The sequence below is a fragment of the Dermacentor andersoni genome, chromosome 1, assembly GCF_023375885.2.
Source record: "Dermacentor andersoni chromosome 1, qqDerAnde1_hic_scaffold, whole genome shotgun sequence".
NCBI classification, from domain to species: Eukaryota; Metazoa; Arthropoda; class Arachnida; order Ixodida; family Ixodidae; genus Dermacentor; species Dermacentor andersoni.
This window is the reverse complement of record NC_092814.1, coordinates 175,882,448-175,902,346: the sequence shown is the minus strand read 5'-3', so window position 1 is coordinate 175,902,346 and position 19,899 is coordinate 175,882,448.

Genomic DNA, 19,899 nt, shown 5'->3' with positions numbered 1-19,899 from the left:
TAAAAAGAACACGAAACTTAGGCTCCTGCTTCCGAATGCGGTACCGACCGTGTTTTGCAAATATCCACAGTACCTGCAAAAAGAGAATGTGCAGCCCCAAAAACGCCATCGAAGAAACTTTACTGATCACACAGTAGTTGAGGCAAGCGATAATTGCGGCAACTCAGGAGAAAGCCCCAACATCGAAAGTACCTCGCAGTTTCTCAGCGATGAGATGGAAGCTCTAGTTCCAGAGACTGCCTTAGAATAATGCTCTGAACGTAGTTTTTCTGTTGACCAGGCCTGATAAACTACATTAGATACTGTGGACGTCCTGGAACAGTCAAAGATAGCAGTCAAGAGATTGAAAAAAAAAAAAAAAAAAGGTGCCCGTCAAGGAGAATAATTGAAAAAATTGCAGTCCGAACGGGACGAGATGAAAAACCGCCTCTTAGTTTATGAAAACAACGAAATTCAGTCCTTTGTTCAGGTATTACAAAGAGCGGTAAAAGGAGACAAAGCTGCTGTTTTTATCAGCAACAAAGTGGCCACTTCAGGGAAAAAAAAAAACCTGCCTACAATGAAAGAATCCTGCGGGAATGTGTTTTATGGAAATCGTGCTCAAATAAAGAGTATGAGCATGTTCAAAGCAGAGCCCTTTTGAAGCTGCCATGTCATGCTACACTTCAAAAGTATGTAGGACACTCGACTGGCGAAGTTGGTGTGACAACATTGATAAAGGAGAGGCTGGGTGTGGAGCGCGAAGGGCTTTCTGTGGAGCAGGAAGTTAACTGCTCACTCATCGATGAGATGGCCATTGCTCAAAAAGTTGTGTATGACCGTCAGGTGGACAAAATATTAGTTTGCAAAGTAACTTTGCATTACTTGGGAAACTCAGTAAAAGTTCTCCCTATGTAAAGTTTTTACTTTGCGTACGTGTTCACAAGAAGTTAATAAAAGTACTGATATATTGCTTCAAGCAGAACCTCTCGACGGAAGTGCATCACCCGGTCGTGCATCGTATGGGCAGCCGTCACGGATAGCGTTCAGGCGTATTCTAGAACAGATTTCCACCCCTGTGACAATCTGTTGGCACTTGTGGCGTAATCAGCACTTCCAATGACGACTTAAAAAATTTTATCTGCAATGTCCAAATATAAAACGCCTTATTTACGCCTTGACTGGAGTGGAGATCGCGCGTGCCGACGTAGCTGTGAAGGCGCTCTCTATCAGCAGCCGGGATGGATGGATGGAAGGTAGGAGCATCGCCTTTGAAACGGGGCGATGACAGTTGCCACCATGCTCAGATTTTTATTTTGCCTTTTATTTTTATTTTTATCTATTTTGTGTGTTATTGAATTTCTCGATTTTCTTTAAATACGTCTTCCTACCCTTTTAACCTTATGTCACCTCTCTGCTTTTGAGTCACCAATCCTCCAATCGCCTTTTGCTAATTTCCACCGCATATTTATTTACCTGACTATTATTATCTCTGAACCCTAGGGCCTCAGGAAGGGTGATGTGGCCGCATCGACATCGGGCTTGATACCATCACATTTTAGTATGAGGTGTTCCATTGTTTCTACATATTTACCACTCACAGTACATGTGTCTTCTTCTTCGTTAAATTTCTTTTTATAGCTCTGCGTTCTAAGACATCCTGATCCAGCTTCAAAGAGTAGGGCACTGCCTCTTGAGTTATCATAAAACGCTTCTTTCCTGATCTGCTGTTTCCAGTATCGATATAGTTCCACACTATGCTTCTTTTGCATTGAATTTATCCAATTTTTACCTTCCGCGTTTTTAACCTGTCGTTTAATGCTCTGTCTTTCTTCGTCCTCGTGTCTGGCATACTTACTGGTTAGCTTCCTAGTTCTTTTCCACCATTGTAAGTCAACGCTCTTTCTGTATAGGTATTTAAACACCTTAGCTGCCCACCTGTTATCGTCGAATTTCCTCAGACGTTTTTCGTATAGGATTTTACTCTGAGCGTCCCGTGCTTCGAACGATGCCCAGCCCATATCTCCCTGTACTGCTTCGTTTTTGGTTTTCCCGTGGGCACCTAGTGCTAACCTTCCCACAGCTCTCTGATTTACTACTAGTCTCGACTGAACCTCTGCCCTTAAACACAGGACCGCATTCCCGAAAGTAAGCCCCAGCACCATTACTCCCTTCCAAATACCTCTCAGTACCTCATACCTGTTGTACCCCCACAATGCCTTATGTTTCATTATCCCGGCATCTCTTCGCCCTTTTGCTATGAGAGACTGTTCGTGCTTTTCCGTGTACATCTGCCCTTTGTTTATTCATACCGCGAGATATTTGTATTCGGCCACTCGGGGTATTTCATGGCCTTGTATTGTAAGCTCCTGATCAGTTGTATCGTTGAAAAACATCCCACCGGACTTAGCTCCACTAAAACTGAAACCTAAAATGTCTCCTTCGTCCCCACAGTAATTAACCAGAGTTTGCAAATCTTCCTGGCTATCTGCTAACAGTACAATATCGTCCACATACATTAAACCCAGTAGTCGTTGCTCAACAACCTTTTCGCCTAATCTGTACGACAGATAGGGCACGTTGCAAGTGCTAGGCGGCGCCCTGTCTTTCCGACCCCTAGCGCCATCTGACGAATAGTTGCGCGAATGTGGTAGGATTACTCACGGCGTCAGCAGCCCGCGCTGCGTGTTTGGCGTCCTGTCAAACGGTAGCGATGGCGCGAAACAGCGTGCCGATAATAATTTTAACCGAGTTTCGGGAATTACAAGATCCTCATAGCTTTTTTAGGGAAAAGAATTTAGAGAAAGGAAGTCGTCTATTTGAAGTGCGGCACGTCTACGGCGTGAGCGAAGTTCTGAACTCGCACTGATCGGAAGTGACTGCTAGGTTTATTCCGCAAACGAAAAATAATGCACCAGCGAGATGCGTGAAGCTCAGCTTAAGTTACTTCGTTATCTATGGTGTGGACGCATGAAATTATAGGCGACATTGATTCTTGAAGATCGGCGACAGCAGACAAATCCTAGCGGGGAGCTGCGATTGCCGTGCTGGCATCGCAGGGAAGTGCAAGGATGCCGCGGTAGTTTCCCTGTACATACAGGACGGCAAATACGAATCCAAAACATCTCATCCAAGAACGTGGGGCGTACGAACGACTCGTAAGACCTACCAGAGGTATTCTAACGTTGCTCTCCCCAAACACAAAAAAAGGGGATGAACTTACCAGTTGTTAGACTATGCTGGGAAAATATTTTCGCCCAAGTTACTGGAAGTGCGATACTTTTATGTTGCGATTTTTCAGTCCGTACAAAGGAAGTTCCAATAAACCACGTTGTCAAAAATTTTGGTGATCTCATCTGCCCCTTCGTTGATATGCTGGGCGCAGAAGGGTGTATGCCAGCTCAGCCGGCTGCAACCCCTCCTTAAGTCTCTCAGCAAGCCCTAGCGCTGTTTGAATGGGCGAGGATTGGGAAAGAGTTCCACAGCTTTACTGCGGTATAGTGTGGGAACAAACTACTTTGTTTGCTGCATATCCTGGTACGCACTGCAGGCAGTGACGTAGCAAAGGAGGGGGGGGGGGGGAGGGGGCGTGGGTTCCGGGTGCAAGGGGCCAGCGGGGGGGGGGGGGGTGTCATATACGTCTGGAGACACGCGGAAATTATCCTCGCCTTCCTCGAATAAACCCGGGGGAGGGGGGGGGACAGAAGACTTATGGGCCCCGGGTGCCAGACGACCTGGCTACGCCACTGACTGCAGGTGTCCCGTTGCTGCCATCATTGCTGTAAAAGCAAAGAATTCAGCGTTATAGCGCACTTCGCATAACGCCTGAACATAAAACAGCTTATGCCGTCGGACGAGCGCTATCCAGTGTTGACGCCGTTCTGGTTCATATGGTCGGCTTGGAAATCTGTAAAACTGTTCCTCGTGAGTTGGTGTACGTGCTGTTGCAGCCGACTACTCAACAGCTCGGATTGCACTTCGGCATTGCTCAGAAAAGGCAACAGCTACGCGAGAAACATTGCACATAGAGGCTTTCCGAACGCAAGCGAGCCGGTCGTATCCTGCCGGTTCCGCGCTCGCCGCCGCGAGGGGCGCCCTAGTAGGCGCGGGAACTACGTGCGCAACCTGCCTATACCCTAGATTGCTTCGTTGTAACCTTCTTTCCATGCTTATCATATAAAGCATGAACAGCAGCGGTGTTAGAGGACAACCTTACAGTTGTCGTACTCTTAATTCCTTCCCATGTTATTTCAACATTATTTTCTCGATATAGTTCCTGTAGAAAATCAATTACCTCATGACCGATACCTTCAGCTTTTAATGTGTTCCACAGGAGTTCCCTGTTCACGTTGTCGTATGCACCACTTATGTCCAGGAAGGCTAAATACAGAGGTCTATTTTCTGCCTTAGCTGTTTCTATGCACTGGGTAAGCACGAACAGGCTATCATCTAAGCGCCTACCACTTCTGAACCCGTTCTGAAGTTCTCCGAGTATTCTATTACTTTCTACCCATGACTGCATTTTTAATTTCACCGCCTGCATTGCCAGCCTATATATAACTGATGTTATCGTAATTGGTCAGAAGGATTTTATGTTCTTCTTATCACCTTTCCCTTTATAAATCAAATTCATTTTACTCTGTTTCCAGCTGTGCGGAATTTGCTTATTTGTTATGACTGCCTCCAATGCCTTTATCAGCGTTTCCTTGCTTCTTGGGCCAAGTTCATTAATTAACTTGATTGGAATTTCGTCTATCCCCGCGGACGTGCATTTTGGAACATTTGCTTCCGCCTTTTTCCAGTTAAGATTGGTCAGTTCTAAGCTGTTTTCTATTATGCTATTCTGTGTTGCTCCCTCACTTGGAGCGATTACCCTATCGCCTTTCCTAAATGACTGCTATAACTGAACCAATGTAGTTCAGAGCGTCATCTCCCTCTAAACAATTTCCTTCGGAATCGTGAATCTGTTCCTATTTTCTGTGGTTAGCTTTACCCAGCCAGCTTATATGGTTCCAGAATTTTCTTGACCCCCCTTTAGTTGCATCGCGAACTTCAGCCAGCCAGCGATCAGAGGACTGCTTTATTTTAGCCTGGACGAGGACCTGCACTTGTTGTTTCTTTTGTCGATACTATTCCAATTTTTGGCCTATTTACTCTTCAGATAACTGCGCCCTCTTTGCTTCTCTGTGTTCCCGAGATGCCCACCGTCGTTGTTCGATGGCCTCTCTAATTTCCTTATTCCACCAACTTACTTCGTGGCTTCCTCTTTCCTCTCCAGTGGTTTACTCCTTTTACTTCTTTTATTTTTGTACTAATGAGTAGTTCTAACTGATTATAATCCCACCTTTCCATGGGATGTTTCTCTATTGCTTCCTCTATTAATTTCCGCGTCATTTAATTTTGCGTACTCTTTTTGACTTCCCTGCATTTCTCTTTTGAGTAGGGCTCCCAACTGTAGACTAATACGCTTATGATCACTTCCGAGGCTGTACTTCCCCTCTTCGTCTATTTCCATTATTGCGAGCTTGCTATACAACCCCTGCGACATTAAGCAGTAGTCAATGGTCGTTTGTCTGTTACGGGACTCCCACGTGATTTGTCCCTCACACTTAGTTTCTCTATTTACTATACCTAGGTTGTGTCGCTCACAGAAGTCTAGCATCAACTTCCCATTACAATCTGTGTATCCATCCAGATCCTCAATGTGGCCATTCATGTCACCCAGCAGACAAATATCGGCACCTTCTCCAAACTGCTTTATATCGTCATCGAGACACTTCACTAGATCTTTGTTCTCTTGCCTGCATTTGTCCCCTGTCCCTAAATAACCTACTCCTAGCCATGCCTTTTTACCGGCAATTGTACCTGATACCCAGACATGTTCTTTGCAAGTTAACTTTATTCTTTGCCAATTTGTTCCTTGGTGTATGAGCATACCTACTCCTCCACCCTTCCTCTCCGTTGTTTTTCTATTGCTCCCTTCCCAGACGTAGCCTTCAATAAACGGTGGGTCTTCTAGATCCCCGAGATGTGTTTCGCATAGCGCGTATACACCTAGTTCTTCGTCCTTTAACTGCTGTTCTATTTCTAACCACCTCGCTCTCCTTCTACCGCCTTGCATGTTTATGTACCTGATCCTGGTGTTAACTTTCTTTGTAGTTTTCTTCCTGGACCTCCTAGTGGCCATTTTATTGGCGTCAGCCTCTATCGTTGCACTTTCTACACTGTTTCTACCTACCCCTACGCCCTGAGGTGCAGTGGACCCCCTAAAAAAAGCTACTGCCCGACCTGCCAGGCGCCAGCCGATCTCGGCTCCTAGCCTTCCATTAAAGTGGATGTCATCTCGTGTAAAGCCTCCGCCAAAGCCTGCTCTATGCACTTCTCTGTATATGTCTGCCACTTCAGATCCTTTCTCCTGGCTTAGCTTTCTTATCTCACGATTAACAGCCACAAGGTCCTAGGCAATTGCTCCGTTCCTTCCTTGCACCTCCGGCACTGTGCATACCACGATCTGGACTTGCTGTGCTATCGCCCTTAAATCGTCAACTCCCTCCGCTAATCTTTCCACTACTTTTGCAGCTTGACCATTCAAGACATCATTTAGCCCCGCCGCTACCACTACCAAATTGCGCACTGCAACATTCTCAGAAAACTCGCTCTTTGTTTCAGTACTGCGTCCATTGTCCTGCCTGGGAACGTCTCGACTGCTACATGCTTATCACCCTTTGCACGCTCCATTATAGCTCTTTTGCACCTCCTCATATTTGAATCACCACCGATAAGTACTAGGGCATTCTTTCCCTCCCTCCTAACTTCCAGGTTATGCTTATCATTGGCTATGGGCTCATTCCTTGGGGTTAGCTTGTTCCCCTCCTCTCCTCGCGCTCGCTGGCGCCCCCGTGGCTGCAGCGTTGCCTCACTCGGGGCGTGTTGCGCTGCTTCACTATAACTATGCCGATTCACCGGCGGCGAGCCGACTCCCGCTTGCTCTGGCTCCCTGCCTCCCACTTCGCCTGTAGGGTCTACCCTACTTTCTGTGCTTTTGCCACCGGCTTGGTGTCCCGACCCATCATTCTCTGCTGCCCGCGTCTCAAGCGCATCGAGCCGCCTATGCAGTTCTGCTCTCCTTTCCCTCTCTTCTCCAAGCTCGGCCACGGTTCTTACTAATTGCGCGGCCTGGACCGCTTCCACCTTGACCAACTCGGCGACTTTCGCCTGCAAAGCTACCCGCTTCTCCCGCTCCTCCCTCAGGTCTGCTTTCAGCTCCTCGAACTTGGCTGTCCAATTTCCTTCCAGTTTGTGGACTGCGTCCCTGACCCCTTCGCACAGCCTTGACGTAAAGCTAGACCCCTCCGCGTCTGCTAAGCTCTGGAAACTGGTCTCGTCGAGGGAGCACGAGCGCAGGCACTCGTCGCACTGCACTTGCTCCGCGTCCCCCGCGGCCTTCCCTTTCTTTGGTTTCATCGTTAGGCCTACGTCCTTAGGCTCAACGAGCAAGTCCGCCAAATCACTTCGAAGGGCTAGCTGAGACAGTTAAATAAGCCTATCAAATAGGTCCCGCCTAGCACCTAGGCCTAACGAGGGAAACCGCCAGACCTAGACAAAGCCGGTACGTTTACCACACTTACCAGGAATTTAAAATTTGCGCTCCTGCTCCATGCAAAAGAAAAACACTTCAAAAACATCAGCTAATAAAAAGAAAAAAGAGTACTTAGCTACGAACGAAGTCGCTGAAGCCTCGACACAGGAGCGTCCGCGGCATCCACCCAACGCCATCCCCGAGCAGTGGCGCCGCAGCGGGCGCACGGAGAACTAGGCCCGAGACGCCGTTCAGGCGCGACGCAGCGGGCCGCACCTTGTGCTTTTGGATCGAGCGGCCGTGGGACAACAAGGCTTCCCAATGCGCCAGACAGTAGGAAAAGGGGGACGCGACACAACGGCCGACGCCGTTGAGGCGAGAAGGTAACAAAACTCAATGCACGCTTCCTCAACGTGCATGGTGCAAGAAAAGCTGGCAAGTAGGAGGAACTGTACGAGATGCTACACGCTGCGAGCATGGAGCTCTATGTGCTAGCAGAGATTCCTCTTCGTGGTCTGGAGGAACTCCCTGTCCATCCAAAATGGACCTGGTCAGGTTCCAACTGTGAAGAAGGTGTGGCAAAGGTTGGGGCATAGGCATCATGTGGCATGCTGGAACACCATGGGAGAGACTTAAGCGCCCATGCAAAGAGCACATGTGGATAAGTGGCAGTATCCTAGGGATTCCTGGGATATTAGGGGTAGTGTACCTCGCAGTGACCAGTGGCCAACATGAAGGGAATTCCAAAATAATGCAGTGTGTGCTGGGCAATGTACACCGCGTGGGCCACAGACAGGGAAGACGTTGTGGGTAACTTTAATGGCCATTTGCAGGCACTGGGTGGATTCCAGAATTTCAATGGAGAACTGGTGATTCAGACGGCATGGGAACTCAACCTCGAAATAGCTAACCTCTGCGCTGACTATGAAGGGGAGTACACATAGTGTGCTAGGAATTATTCGTGCATAGACTGTGCTTGTATCGCCCTGAATAGCACGCCATGTCCAGTGCATCACAATTGATGAGGAGGGGAAGTTCACTGTTGGCAGTGACCACAACCGAATCAAGCTGACCATCTCAAAATCTGCATGGCGACTTGTAGGCAAAGAACATTGTGAGCCTGCTTTCCATCACTTGCCTGAAACAGCCTATGAAAGCATAGCTGAAGAGTTAGAATGCAGTCTCCTGATTCTGGAGTCGCCTACCTACGTCGAATATGTAAACGAACTGCAGTGTATAATGTGAGCGCACGAGGTTCGCATCAGCTCTCACAGCGGTGTACGGAGACGAATCAAATACATAGAAATGCTGTAAACACACTCCCTCCAGATGACTCTGAAGAGAGATGGCAGGAGTACTTGAATTGCAAAAAGAGCCATGCAAGCAATGAGGCAGTGAAAGATAGCTGAACGTGACACTAGACAGCTCCAATTGCTGAATGTTGCCAGGCAAAACAGCTCCAAGCGGTTTTGGGCAAACGTATCCTCCCTGGACAGGAAGGCTGTCGCTCCGCAGATCTGGCATGAGGAAACTCATTTGCCCTTCACAGATCTTGAGAAGTGCCTCATGGAGCGTATGCATAGACTATATCACCTTGAACTGAACAGCCTGTGCACTTCCCCAAGAGGACTGACGAGTTGGGAGATTATTACTTCAGTAATGAGCTTGTGAAATGGGGGGTGTCACGGGTATGGCCGGGCTAGACAGTGCATTCGCACACATTGCAGTGCAGACAGCAGATATGACTGGATGACATACCTGCTGGTTTTGTTAAGCGACTGGGAGAGGCAGCAAGGGATCACCTTGCTAATATTTTTTTTCTGGCATCGTGGCGGGCGACCCAATTCCTACAGACTGGCTGACTGGAAGAGTGTGCCTCATAACAAACAAAGGTGGAGATGCTGCTCTTATATGTGATTACAGACCGTTGACATTGACAAGCATGCTGTACCATATCCTTGCACAAATCCTCAAGACATGGATGAGTGCATGGGCAGAGAACAACAATGGGCTCACAAAACTACAAAATGGGTTTTGAGCTGGCAGATGCCTAAGAGGTCAATCGTTTTTCGCTGAATGAAACTGTAGAAGTAGCCTGCAAGGAGTCGTGAAGCCTCTATGGGTGCTTTCTGGACGTATCAAAGGCGTACGACAGTGTCCCCTATGATCCACCGGATGGCAGACATCTGCATGCATAAAGTATGGATGGGTCTGTCATGCCAGCTGTACAAAAACAACATGGTCATTGCACGCTTTGGTGGAGTCCAGTCCCAACCAGTAGTCATGATGTGGGGACTCAAGCATGGCTGCCCAGTGTCACCGCGGCTATATATGTTGTACGTTTCTGGACTGGAGCGAGCACTTTTAGCAGCTGGAGGCGGCTTTCCCTTCAGCCACATGTACGACGGAACCCCCGTTACTTTGAAGCTGCCTGGTTTAGTTTATGCTGACGACATAGTCCTCCCTAGCAGAGAGCCCAAATTAACTTCAACAGCTGGTCACACTGTCTGCAACCTGCCTACACTACCTCGACCTTAGCTTTAATGCTAGAGAACCTGCCGTGTTGGTGCTCTCGGGCCCACAGCCTAATGCCAACACACACCTGCCTGGAGGTGAACCAACACAGTGGGCCATGGAATACCGGTATCTCGGCAGTGTTCAACATGATAAGTGAACTGCTGGCGACTTGCGAGGAGAACCTACGCAAAACATCACAAAGAGCAGCAAAGGTTCTACGTTGGAAAATCCTGTGGGAGTGTAACCGCTTCCCGATTGTCTGAGACGTGGAAATCTGTACATGTTCCTGGCCTGACCTTTTCAAATTCAGTGTATTTATTTATTTATTTTACAAGTACTACCAGCCTTAATTGTTACCAGGCCTTAAGCAGGAGTAGGCATTTGGAACAAAAAACAAGTATGAAATAAGATCAAACAAGATAACAGACACTGAACATTGCTTAGGTCACTAAATGTGCCACTCCCAAGCCGGTTGTGGAAGAAGGGGAGGACGCGGCTAATAAATGAGAGGGTGCCAGCTCTGAAGTGTACGTCATTATATGACTAGCTAATTGAGGAATTGCAGAATGTTTTTGCTTGCCAAATAAATGTAAAATATAAATTAAATATGCGCCAAGTTCTGAAGTATAAACGTGTGGGGCCGGGTGTTTATGCAATGCAGAATTAATTTATTAATGTCATTCTTTTGCATTCTCAGCCGACAGGCGGTATCGCAAGCGTAAATGAGTTGGCAGAGCGCAGCGCTATGTCGTCTGCTACCAGGAGCTCGCATGATGCACGCAACAGAATCGCACTGCCAGCACTTCTTACGTAGTGTTGCGTACTCCAGGGTAGCGTATCGTACTGCTGCCGAGTTGTAGCGGCGCCTGCCTATCGAAGCTCGACCGACGTTACTTATTGGGTAGTGTGGCGTTGTCGGCGGGCTGCAGGCATCCGGTAGACCATGGCGACCAAGCAAGGGCGAGACGATTTCTAGTGCGAAACTTGCACGGTTTATTCAAAAGTTGGTGAAAGAAAATGAGAAGAGCATGAAGTGATCAAAAGTACATTTCGGAGCCCCTTAAATAGGCTCTCTACAATCGTGGGAGGGATCTTGCTTCAGTCGATGTCACGTGACCGGCACCGAAAGCCAGCTGCAAGGAGGAGGCCGTCCCGCCTCTTGGAATTGTAGACGCTTGTCCGTCTCCCTTGCGCGTTGCTGGTTTGTGGAAGTTCTCCTTTTGGCCGTTCGAGGAACGGGTACCTCTAAAGTCGCGCACACACACAAAAGAGGCCTGTACACTGCGGAGCTTCCGGCAGACACTCTAAATGGTCATGGCGAATTAGGAAGTCACGCTTCATTTCGACGAGGCCTGGTGGAAGAAGGTCGGGTGAGAGAAAGTTCTTTCTTCACGAGGTGCGGGACGCCAACCATAGCAGGCGAAGTCACGCCTCATTTGGACGAGGCAAGGTGAGAGATGGTCGGTTGAAATTCCTTTCTGCACGTGGTGCCAGACGCCAACCCTAACAGTAGCGAGCGCCACAAAACCATGAACTGGTTCTTAGGGACACCTTTACTAGCCGACTATATAAATTTTCCTTCTTTTTTCGCCCTTCGTCATTGGCTCGGACATGACTCGCTCGCCGCCGCGCTGCCGCAATCCCTGCGATCTGCCCCACGGCGCGTCGATTGATAGAAGTAATGGAACTTGAAATCGAACATTACGATATACGGGCCCTGCATTGCCTGCGCAAAGTAAAATCGATGAGCGCGGTGCTGACGGTGCGCGCTGTGCCGTGAAATTCAGGAACAAAGTGCGGCACTCCCTAACTAGAGAAAAAAGGACAGCATATAATAAGAGACCTTCATAATATCTTCCCGTCTTGACTGTATAGTTTCATCAGCCGAACGAAGGAAGCGCTAGACCAGCCTAGGTTGAACCCTCCTGATTGCTGAACGGCGATCTGTGAGCTGTTCACGCTGGCGATAGCACCCTAGGCGGCAGGTCAGCTTGGGCCAACATTGGATACGTATTGGCAGTTCCTGACCCAGTGATGGCCTAAGGTTAACAACGTGGTTCTAATATTGACTGTGCCATTCTGAGTACTTGCCAAATTATGGCCTAAGGTTAACAGCGTTTCCAAAATTGTCTGTTCCATTCTGATTGTTTGCCCAATGATGGCCTAAGGTTAACAGCGTAGTTCCAATATTGGCTGTACCACTGTGATAGAGATCCAAGGCTGGTCCTGTTTGGACATGCAACAAACAATATTAGCACTGCCATTCAAAAAGGCGGGAAATATTGGACCGACATTCGTGCGGATTTGCCAACATGGATTACTAAGCTAGCTTTCTTGGAACAACACAGGGCTTGAAGTAAGCAAATATGTTAAGCTTACGTGACGTTTAAAAATATCAATACAAACTTGAAATATGGAGTTTTACGTACCTAAACCACGATGTGTTATGAGGCGCGTCGTAGGGGGGGGGGGGGGTAGTGAGGGGGACGTAGGATTTGTACTAAGCACCTGTAGTTCTTTCATGTCAACTCCATGCACGGTACATGGCCGTTTTTGCACTTCGCATTCACCGAAATGCGCCCCCTAAAGAGAAAAGCCAATGCACAACGTAGCAAGCAGGGGAAGTCTCATGACGGGCAAACTAGCCGCTGTTTTATTGATCGTGCATGGGAGCATGAGCTTTCCATAAGAAACAACGGTATTGCGCATTTGCCTGCGCATTGTATATTTTGCATGTACGCTCCGCGGCTTTGGAGGATCAGGAGTCTGAGGAGAATCGAGAATTACAGTGCCACAGAGCTGATGGAACCGTTTTGTATTGCATTGAGATGGAGCGCATATGTATAAGTGAAACTTTGTTTAGCATGCATGGCATGTTGCGGTGACATAATCATCATGCTCCTATTCCAATAGATTTGTTTGTTCGTGCATGTGTAGTAAGCTCCTTGTATGGATGCCCTTGACAGAAATAAAAATTAGTTGAAAGTTTGTGCTTGTCCGTGTCAACACCCTCTCGTCTTTGCCTGTCTTTGGCACGGCGCATTCCCGATTTTTTTTGTCGGCCGAACTTTCCGTCCTTCCGAACCCACCCGCCTCTCCCCCACGCACCCACGTGAGCCTGGTCAATGCTATCAATCAAGCGCTCAGACAGCTACAAGCTGCTGTGACGAATTGGCTGTTCTCGCAGGCACGGGGTAACGCGGCGACGCCGCTACTGTCCTCCTTTTCTCCCCTGTCACTGCCGCCCAAAGAACGCGGTCGGGCTAGGTCCAGCGGGAGAAAGTGAGGCGTTTACGCCGTTTTCTTCATTCATCCTTTCCTTTTACCCTTTCCTTCTACGCATAGCTAGCACACCGACTAGGCGCAACACCACCTGCGTGCTTGCAGCATTGTGGTGGTGGTACAAACTTTATTTAGTGAAGGCCAAAAAATGAAAAGAAAATTTCTAGCTACGGTTAACCAGATGGTTAACCGTAGCTGGACATCCGGCTCCGAGCTGGCCAAAGCAGCCTCCCACAGCTGCGGACTAGATACATGCTAAGAGGCAGGGAGAGAGTGTGAATAGAGAATATGAGCATAGTCTGCTCGTGGGTGTCTGCGAGCGTGTATTCGGGTGAGAAGGCACCGGGGTGAATAAGGGCAACTCGGGCAGGAGAGCTAGAGGAAAGTGTGGGCCTGTAAATGGCGCCACGTGCTCTGTTGGAGCTTAGACAGCGATTTATGAGGGGGAGGGAGGGATAGACGAGAATTGCGGTAATGGAGGGTGATGTCATGGAAGATGAGGAGGGAGTCACGCGTGTCCATTCCGGAGTGGAGGGGGCCAGCTCGGTCTGTCATCTCGCGAGCGATGGAATTTGCCCCCTCGTTGCCAGGGTGCCCCGCGTGAGCCGGAACCCAGAGGAGTTGGATACGACGAGAAGGGGGAGGGAAGTGCTCAAGGATGCTGAGCGCAGAGGAAGAGATGCGACCCTTCGCAAAGTTGTGGACTGCAGCTTTGGAGTCGCTGAATATGAAACCGGCCGGGGTGGTGACAATGGCGAGCGCAATAGCTGCTTCCTCTGCGGCAGTGGAGGTGGAGGCAAGTATAGTGGCAACGGTCAGAGGAGAAAGTGTATGGGAAGTGGTGGCAAGGGCGTAGGCGGGGTGGTAATTGTATGGCTCCGCATTGTGCCGTGCTGGCGCCAGAGGGTGGAGGCGCGGGCGGCGTGATGCTCAGGGTGCATGTTCTTGGGAAGAGGGTTGACAGTGAGCATGGAAGATACACAGGAGTGTATGGGGTGGGTTACACAGGCAGGAGACACAGGGGACAAGCGGAGGGGAGAGAGAAGGGCTCTACCAGAAGAGGTGCGAGAAAGGCGGTCTAGTTGTGCCGTGCGATGGGCCTCCACAAACTCTGAAAGAGTATTGTGGACGCCCATCGCCAGCAGACGATTAGTGGGGGTGTAGGTGGGGAGCGCAAGGGCCGACTTGTAGGCTTGGCGGATGAGACAGTTTACCTTGTCTTCCTCGGGGCGAGAGAGAAAGAGATAGGGGGGGATGTAGACAAAGCGGCTGAGAACAAAGTCCTGGACAAGACGACGGAGGCCGTGCTCGCGCATGCCGTGATGCCGGTTAGCGACACGCCGAATAAGTCGGACGGTCTGGCGGATGGTGTTAGTTAGGTGGGAAAGGACGGCAGTGTGTTTGACATTGGAATGGAGAAGGAGACTCAGAATGCGGAGGCAGGAGACAGAAGGGACGGAGTGCGCGTCAATAATGGCGCTGAAGGTGGGGGACGAGGTAGGGGCCGTGCCTTGAGCTGGGAGGACCAGAAGCTCCGACTTTGACGGGGAGCAGGCCAGCCCGACTGCGCCAGCATGACCGACAACCACGTCCGCGCCCGCCTGGAGGACGGCCTCCATTTGGTTGGTAACAACTTTATTTAGAGTCCTGCAGAGCTTTCGCCGACGGGGCCGTAGGTCTCCCACGTGGGGACGTCGAGGTGTTGCTTCGCCGCCGCCTCGCGGGCCTGCTGGACGGCCCACAGTTGGCCGCCGAGGTTGGGTCTGCACAAGGCACAGGCCCACCATGGCGGAAGAGTTCCGGAGTTAGCGCCGTGCGGGTTTTTTTTTTTACAGTCCCAGACGGCCTCCATCTCTCCAATACTTCCGGTGGTCACCCAGAGGGTGATATCATCGGCGTAGAAAGCATGGGGCAGGTTAGGAATGGTAGCGAGAGCGCGTGCCATATGGAAAAGAGTGATGTTGAAGAGAAGGGGGGAGAGGTCGGAATCGGAGAGTGGAGATGAGTGAAGGAGGCACGTCACGTCCCTGCGGTGCGTTGCCTTGGAATGCGACGCGTCAAGGAGGACACGTAGGAGAGCCCACGTATCCCTCAGCCCGAGGTTACCAGCCACGCGCTCGCAGGTCTGGCCCCACTGCTGTCTGGTGAGAGAGAAGCACTGCTCCTCCATGTCCATTGCCAGGCGAGCAAGGTGGAGACGCAGCGAGCGGTTGTGTTTCTGGGAAAGCCAGCAGCGGTGCAGAGAGTGATACGCGTCCCAGAGGTGCAGGAGGACACTATGAGCCGTGTAGGAGTGAGGAGGGGTGGGGGTGGCAGAGGAAACATCCTGAATCAAGTTGGTGGTCCATTGAGGAAGGTCTGAGATGGAGGTGGAGGCTTGCTGCCGCTACTGGCGGAAGCGATCCCAGTCCACCACCTGCACCAGGCGCTTGCGGGAGGAAGATTGTGTGGGAAAGGAGAAAGAGACGGACAGGATATAGTCGTCGCTACCGAGAGAGACCCAAGTGTTCGTACACACCGCGTCCGAGATATTTTTGCAGATGGAAAGGTCCGGGGATTAGTGTTCCGTTGTGCGCTGGAGCCAATGCGGGTGGGGTCCGAGAAATCGTTAAGGACGGACGAAGGTCCATAGCGCCAGGCCCTTCCTGAGGTTCTTGGGGTAGCCCCAATTTACGTGATGAGTGGCCAAATCCCCAAGAATTAGGAGCGCATTCCGGCTCGCGCATGAGATGGCGTTGCGGAGGAGGAGGAGGAGGGGAGCTGCAGGTGTGCGGGGAGGGCTGTATACATTAAGGACAAAAAGGCTGGCATCCTGCCGCCGCCGGGGAAAGAGTTCCAAGAAGAGGTGAGTGCACTCCCGAACGTCGAGCGGATGCTCGATTACCATGTACGCGCGATGAACTAGCGTGGCAACGTTCGGACGTGAAGGGAAAGCGGGATGAAAAGCTGTGTAGTGACGTAGTTTTACTGGGAAGAAGGTTTCTTGAAGGACGATGATAGCGGGGAGGTCGGAGGGCGGGATGTTCTGGAGGTGGAGCTGCAGCGTGTTCCGCTTTGCGCGGAAGCCGTGGCAGTTCCACCGCCAGAAATTAAGGCGCGGGGGGTGTCTGGCCATCTTGAGGCCGGGGTGACCCTGCTGGTGCAGGGTGCTTAAGAGATGAGGATGAGGGAAGGAGGGATGAGACATTAATGGTCATCTGGGCAAGATCGGCATCGAGGGAACTCTGGCGGGCCTCAATTTTGGCCACGCGGTTGTTAATTTGAGCTATCCAGCTCTACCTGTCCGTACGCAGAGCTGTTATGGCGGCCATGAGGCGTCGTTCATGTGCATCGAGGAACGAGGCCGTGTGGCGGATGACAGCCTCCATCTCCTAGGTGGGGGCAGGCTCGGTAGAGGAGCGCCTCTTATGTGGAGGGCTGCGGGAGGGGGAGGCGGCACGAGAAGACGCGGCCGACCCGAAGAGGAGGAGGACATAGGGGCGGGAGGTGGTGGTGGTGGGGGCGAGAGAGCGATGGGTTGAGGGGTTTGGTGAGGGGAAGAGGTGGGGAGGTGGGGGCAGGCGAGCAGCTCCTGCAGCTGTTCTGCTAGTAGGGCAATCTCGTTGCTCTGGGTTGTGAGTTGAGCTTTTCTTTTTCGGGATCAGGTGTGAGAGGCTGCGATCGCCAGCTCACCTGGGAAGCAGTCGATGGGGTGTCTTGCCCCGGTAGCGGTGGAAATGAGACGGAGCGGCGGCGGGGGCTTGCGGTCCGGGCTTGATCGGGAGCTGGATCGTTGACGGGAGTGGAATGAGCGGGAGTCCTTGGCGGATGGCGTTGACTTGGGACTGGATGTGAGTGGGGAGGGACCTCCCCGCTCGAAGCGGGGCTTACACGGGCGGGACCCCGTGATATGTGTGCCGCTGCACAAGATGCATTTAGGAGTGCAGTCAGGGGGTCTCGAGCCGCGTGCACAGCTCCGCAGCGTGGGCAGCGTCCGGACCTGGGCTTGGTACATACGTCGGAGCGGTGACCATGGCTCCAATAATTAACACAAACTTCAGCCTTGGCGTGGAAGGGGTGGCAGATGAACAGGCCGCAGTTGAACACCACAGTGCGAGGGAGTTCTTTCGTGCCGACGAAGGTGATCAGTATGGACCGGGTGTGACCCATCTGCCTTGCGTCGGCGATGGCGTAAGTGCTGCTGGGATTCATAGCCTGCAGGTCCTCGATTATCTCCTCTTGGTTTTGATTGTCCACGGCGTTGTAGATTATGCCACGGAGAGCGTTGTCGGGTGCGGACACATAAGCGCGCAGTGGGTAGAGCTGGGTGGCGAGATGCAACTCAGAGGTATGCACATACTATCGGGTGCGTTACTCCGAGGGCGTGCTGACGGTGAAAGAGTTGTATGGGTTTATGCGTACGCGGTCCTCGGCACGGGCGGCGGCGTACTCAACGCTCGCGCTGGAACAGAGTGAGGCAAGGAGGGCCCCATTGGTGGCTGTGCGGAGGTCGAGGCCACCTCCTGGGGGGAAGACGATCTTGTAGCCTTCCGCTGGGAGTCGAGGCAGCGGGACGCGGCGGCGTAGGCGGTGAGTTTTCAGCAATGGCGGGGGTGCCATGGCGGGCTTGAGGTGGGCGCTCGTGGCTGAAACGGCTTCCTTTGGATAGGCCGCACGGTGGGCTTGGAGCATTCAGGACCAGCGGGGGTCGTCATCAAATTCTTGTTGGGAGGTGAGTGTGCCGTCGACTATACATTTCATATCGACGGCTTCGAGGCAACGGGAGCAAGTGCCGGCGCAGCGGACGCCGGTGCGACGCTAGGTGCAGCTACGGTAGTGCAGCTGTGCGCTGCGGGCGAGGTGGCGTTGCGCTGAGCGTTGGGCTTAGCTCGGCGGCCCCGTGGCTGGTCAAAGATGAGGCCCTGGTGAAGCGGTAGTCGGCGGGTCCACGCAAATGAGGTGTTAGGAAGGTCCTTATACCTTCGCGTGCTCGGTAGCAGAAACTGGAGGATATCCCGGGCGAGATGCCAAAGCCAGGAGAAGAAATGGCAGAGCCCATGCGAGGCACGTCCGAAGAACGCCGGGCGTGGGTTGCGTCTCTGCAGTATTGTCAGTTCTTGTCAGCGCACTCCTATCGTGAAAAATGCTCGCTTGCGGTCGTCGTTTCTACTGAGCCTACGTCTTGAAATACGCAGAAAAGTGGCACACATTTTTGTGAGTGTTAGAATTAATATAGGGGAAACAACAAGTAGGAAAAAGTCGGCGCCGGTGGCCACCGTCTTCGATGTGGACTGAACTATATACAGAAGCATGGATCTTACAATGGTGAGTGCACTTGTTTTGCGCATGTTATAAGTTTTATAAAGAGCCAGACGGAGTGAATTAGGAAACGACGCATTAAGTTGTGTGTTTTACAAGCGACGTTGTTTCAAAGGGCCAAATTTCAGGATACTGTTGCCCTTAAAATTATGTCCTGCTGCTCAACGCTTTTTCTTTTCGCTTTTTAATTCCGCGATTTGTCTGTATATTACTGTTGAAGTTCTAATATTTCTCATGGTTTCGCTGCGTCCTTAACGTTGAATTTCTTTTTCCATTCATGCTCAGCACTGCATCGATTTTGGACGGCCTAAAGAAGAATGTGCGGTGGCGATTGCAACGTTATATTGCGTTTGCCTGCTATGAGCTTGGGGCATGATGTGCGGATTAAAAATTTAGGTTGACTGGATATTTAAAACAGTTTTTATGTGTAGTGGTTACATTTCAAATGTGATAATACATATTTTTCAGTGCACTTTATTTAAATGAATACATTTTCATATAACCGCTAGATCGTTGTCGAGTTCCTGTAGTGGAGGAACGCAATTATTTCAAGAATAAGCAGGCAATCTGAAATGAAATGGTGGTCTTCACAGCTGGAAAATGCTGCTATCGCAGTGTTAGCACACAGCCGAAAGAATAATTGAAATATGCTTTCTTATTTTATTCATTTCTTGCCTGCGGAAATTTAGGTGCTGATAAATTGCTCGTGTAGGCCCATCAACTTTTACTGAGCAGAAACGCTGTGAGCCGAATTTACAATTCTTTTGCGATGTTTTAGGATGAATGTTATAAACTGCTGCCAACCCAAGAAATATCACGCGGTATATATGTTACTGAAACAGCCCTTGCTAATGTAGGGTGCCTGTAATTACATAGCTCATTTTATTCGCAGCCTTCGGATAGTGCCCGGAGCAGAACACCTGTAAATCTCTGTTTGTGAATTTCACCCTAATTCTACGACTTTGATTTTATCAAGCCATGCGCGCTGCCTGATCATGCGCATGCTAGTCATACCGAGGAACCGCGCTTCTTCTCACTGTTCTAAGTCAAGCATCATTTCCAGCCGGAAGTATTTCTTGCTTTTCGTGTAATAAATGCCTATTTTGCTAGTGTTTCCTGACGGAACTTCTCGGATTTCACATAAAATATTTCGCACGAAGGCCGCATTGTGTCTAATCTATATGAAACTAGGCTTATTGTGCTGTAGCAGAAATTTGCTGCAATTTTTTCAATATAAAGTGCTA